The 4,643-nt window shown below is 38.7% G+C and overlaps 1 long non-coding RNA gene across 1 annotated transcript in view; it reads left to right on the top strand.

The window, feature by feature from the left end:
- LOC106938411 (uncharacterized) overlaps positions 1-3,838 on the top strand; it is a 22,946-nt gene extending 19,108 nt beyond the window's left edge. The window contains exon 3 of the long non-coding RNA XR_001422612.1: positions 3,829-3,838. This is a non-coding gene — a long non-coding RNA (uncharacterized LOC106938411). The remainder of the gene's footprint in view (positions 1-3,828) is intronic.
- The last annotated feature ends 805 nt before the right edge of the window (positions 3,839-4,643 follow it).

Here is a 4,643-nt window from a genome sequence, read left to right as displayed (position 1 = left end):
GCCTCTGTCTCTAAGTCTGACTCTTGCTCTTTCTGAAACTCCGCATCTCAGCATTCCTCCTCTATTAATGTTTTTCCCAGCATTACAATGAGAAGTAACTCCTACTATTAACTAAGCAGTTCCACCAGGAACTAATTGCTGCTGGCTAGTCTGAAGGAGCTGAGTGGGGGAGGGCTGCTCTGTGAGGCAGAAGCTTGGAAATTTAATAACTGTAGCTCAAAGGCAGAGTTTTGTCCTTGAAGGCGGGACTAGGTCCACCCAGGCGTTCTGCACAGCTAAATGGTTGTTGTGGAGATAAAATGATTTCTTAAACATGCATGAAAGAATCAAGGCAACACTCCAGGTATGTTTTTATGAGGGAATAACAGTAGAACATGATGTAAAGCTAAAAAAGTTAATTTTACATAACACTGCCCCTTTGATGTGCTGTATTTATTCTGCTTTTTAAAATATGGTGAAAATGTTGACTTTTCAAAAGATTTGCATCCTGTTTAAATATGATTCCTGGAACCTTGATAAATAAAAATTTTAATTACCTTTGGAAAGAGACAATAAACCATACCAATTTATCTAAACAACTTCTATCAGTGCTGTTAGAGAACTCAACTCTGATTACTGACCTTTGGATGTCCAATGTAACTATGAATTGCAATATTACTACTTAAATAAAAGTGAACATATCACTTTTATATAAGCAGCAAACCATTTAAGTTGTATATTCTATGTACTTGTTTTGGTCCGTTTATTTACTTGTTTAAATCACAATTAAATAATGGCATTCTACTGTGTAGACAAAAATCTTAAAAGAAATTTTAAAAATAATAATGTATATTGTTGTTGTAACGAGCATTAGAAAAAAAACCTTACATATCGGTGATGAAGTTGGAGAATATGCCTGTAGTCAGACTTCATAGAAACAAATCAGTCAAATGTTTACTCAGCAGATTTACAATTAAAAATGATTTGTCAAACATCTAAAAATTTATTTAAATCCTAAACAAATGGCTGAACTACAACATGCTCTGGTAAACAATTAAAAACTCTGCAAATTCACCCAATAACTGTGCCACTCCTAATGGTTGGTTTTTAAGACTTTCTGTGATAAATTATGATTTGGTTATTTTGAGATTTTAAAAATCATAACAGAAAACTCAAAGACTGTAAATGTAAGAGAAACAGAGGAAATTATGAAGACGTTGGGACAAGAGTCTGCTTCAGGTTTTTTGCTACGTAATTTTTTTCTCAGTAGCCCCTAACAGGCTGAGCTGAAGCTAAGCTATTCTGTGTAAGAAGCAATAAAAAATAAAAAAAATATATATGAGAAGAAAATTTTTATTTGTTGGGGAATTGTTGAAGGATATAAACATTGAAATGTATTTTTCTACAGTATTTTGCATCTGTGTACTTTATTCATATAGTGAGATCAAAAGTGATCGTTTTCCTATAAACATTGCAGTTCGTTTTTTCATCATGGCTCATCTGTTCTCCATCTTTTCTTAAACTTCTTAACCCATTAAAGGTTCCATCAAAGGTTTCTGCTTTTCTCAGCTGAATATAAGGCGAAAGAAGAAAGCTCTTAAAATACATGAGGGACAAGCGGAAAGGGAAACCCTAATCTCTTTCAGCTTCCTTTCTGCGCACAAACACTGACTAAGCCTGAAAACAGTTGGGAAAAAGATACCAAGACACTCTACAGTAATTTTTCCTGGAAAGTTTGTTTCCTGAGCATGTCAGTCACATGAAAGACTACTTGTAGAAATTGATACATTGGGGTTTTCTAAATGTATACAGGTTGACGGTTAGATCTTGAAGTGGCTGACAGCTCCCTCTTGACCCTAAAAGGTGAAATTTTTTTGTAAAATACTTTGCTGAGCTGACCGATGGCTGTTAGCAGGAAGCGGAGCCTCCAGGGGCCACACAGAGTTCACACAGGTCAGCAGACAATGACTTCTGTGTACTCACCCTCAGACTTGAAACAATGAAGAGTTAGGAAAAGTAGAGGTTTCTGTTTGGTCCCCATCAGACACATCACTCTAATGTACAAAAAGCATCAAAGTTTCCAAAAAAGATTGTTTTTGTTTCATGTTCAGTTTGGGTAAACCTTTACACTGATGATCCCAACACTGGAAGATTGGTAAACATTCATTAATATCAGGACAAGTGATGTCAATACCTATCCGATCTCTGTACATTGGGTTAGTCAACCAAAAGACCAAATGATTTTGAAGTCATAAACTGTTGACATTAGCATGCTTTTGACTATCCTGGCCATTGCCCTGCTATGCAGTTAGAATCTCTCTTCCCTGCTCCATCTGGGATAGTGTTGTAGTCAAGACCACCTAACCCGAGACTAAGACAAGACCAAGACCAGAGTGCATCGAGACTGAGACAAGACCAAGACTTTTAGGGTCTGAGACCAAGTCGAGACCAAGACCGAGAGAAATCGAGACCGATTCAAGACCAAGACCAGCGCCCCGCACTACATGACATGATAAAATATGAAATATAATCAAAATTGCTTCTCAAATTGATCTGAAAGATTCACATTCTCATAAAAACACCTGAATATTAAATACTTGCAGCTTAAATAAATTTAACCAATATCAATCAATTCAAACTCTTTGTTTTGCTTTGCTTCCATCTGTATACTACAATCCCCGGAGGTCTCGTGCCATCCCTAAAAAGATAACACCCTGGGTATCAGAAACCACCACTGTCTGCACCATTAAACATAGCAATTAAGGCAATTATCTAATGGTAAACAATGCTCAACTATGAACACTGACCAAGGAGCAACAAGCAAGAAGTAACCAAGCACAAGGCACTCTCCTTGACTTTCTCACCCTCTCTCCAGCTGCATGAAGCCAGGAAGCGCAGTGCTGTAATGTCTGCCACCATGACAAGTGATAAAAACAATCAAAGAGCAAAGCATGCTCTGCTTGCTTTTCCGTTCTTGTGTTTTATTTATTCGCTAATTAAATAAATATCAATGTATATAATAAATTAGAATGATAATAGCTACTGCTGTGTACGCAGACCATTACAAGAACAAATGGTTCTCAGTGAGGCTCCAGTCCTATCTTCTTAGTAAAGAGCCGTTCAGAAGAATCGGATCGTTCTTGAATGTCACGTCACTATATTGCAGACTTTGGTCACAGCATTGTCTCATATATGCAACATATCAGTGAACACCTCCGCACAATAATTCAGAGCAGTGAGTGACAACTTTTTTTCATCACAAATGTAACGTGTCTCTGTACAGCTAGTATTGCCAACGTCATGTCCACAAAGATTACCTTTCTTTGCACTTTTTTCCTAAGTGATGAAAAATGTTAGACATAGTCCCACCGTCTATGAAAGTGAAGCACTGCTGAATTAGCTGTTGCCATAGAATTTCTTATGATTTATATAGCACAATTCTGTCACTAACGATTAGACAGACATTTGTTGCTCAGAGAAAACAACTGTGAATGTCTTGGAATCCTGCCTGCGAGTTCAAGGGGGAGGCGTTGGGTGGCAGCGGTAACAGAAATACGTATTTAATAAGTCCCATACCGATTGAATTTTAATCGGTATGTTTTGCATCCAGTGAAAACAAAGATGTTAAACTATACAATATGCGGGCAATTTTGTGATAATTTTACAGTTGGGGTCTTGAAATAAAATCCCGAGTCCTCAACACCCGAGACCAAGACAAGACCAAGACCAAATGAGACCGAGACCATCAAACAGGGGTCCTTAGACCGGTCTCGAGTACTACAACACTAGTCTGGGATTTCTCCCACTGAGCTCAGTTTCTCCAGAAAAAAATTCAAGCAGGCCAATCAGTGAAGACAAGGAGAACTGTGAATGAAGACGTTAATTTTTTGCTCTATTTTAAAATTACTGCAGTTTCATCAATGACAGTGGAGGAAGCTGTTCAGTCGTGTTGGCCAGGCCTCCAAATATTAAATTAACATCAACAGATGCCTTGTTCAGATCGGCTCTTAATTCAGGGACAAGAACGTATGAAGCAGATGGATCTGGGCCAGGTGACACAGTAGATCCTGGAGCCAGGCCCATTTCAGTAACAGAGGAAAAGGAAGAAGGGGAGCTGGCGGACGGGAAGGAGGAAACAACGAGGAGACAGAGTTCTGAAGGAGGCTGAGGAGCATATGGGAGGCACAGAAAACAACAAAAATGACGCAGCTGGGAGTCAAGGATGGATCCCAGACATTGTGAACTGAGCGAAGGGACAGAAGACGAAGAAAGAGGACGGAAAGGCTGAAGAGAGGAAGTCTGAGCAGGTGAGAAAGAGGGAGATAAAAAATAAGAGGAAGAGCGAGGTTTCCCAGACCAGCGTCATTCCTGTCCGGCTGGTTTATGTCTTTAAATGGGAGCAAATAGAAAGCTGACCTCTGGGCAGGAGAATGGATGTTGACTAATGTTTCACACATGATCAAAACTATTTAAAATTGGCGACAGGCATATCTTTGATAATTATAGACCAGTGGTTCTTAACCTTTTTTGAGGTACTGAATCCACCAGTTTCATGGTGGATTCACTACAGAAGGCATTCACTGAACCCTTCTGTAGAGATTTTTTTTTTTTTTTTTTTTTTTTTTAAAAAATCGGGGGGACCCCAAAAGAGGCTTTGTGGGGTC

This window comes from Poecilia latipinna, unplaced genomic scaffold, assembly GCF_001443285.1.
Source record: "Poecilia latipinna isolate Pla-1442-1.1 unplaced genomic scaffold, P_latipinna-1.0 Scaffold2586, whole genome shotgun sequence".
Classification (NCBI taxonomy): domain Eukaryota; kingdom Metazoa; phylum Chordata; class Actinopteri; order Cyprinodontiformes; family Poeciliidae; genus Poecilia; species Poecilia latipinna.
Note: the sequence above shows the minus strand (reverse complement) of the source record. Positions and strands in the feature narration are given on the sequence as shown.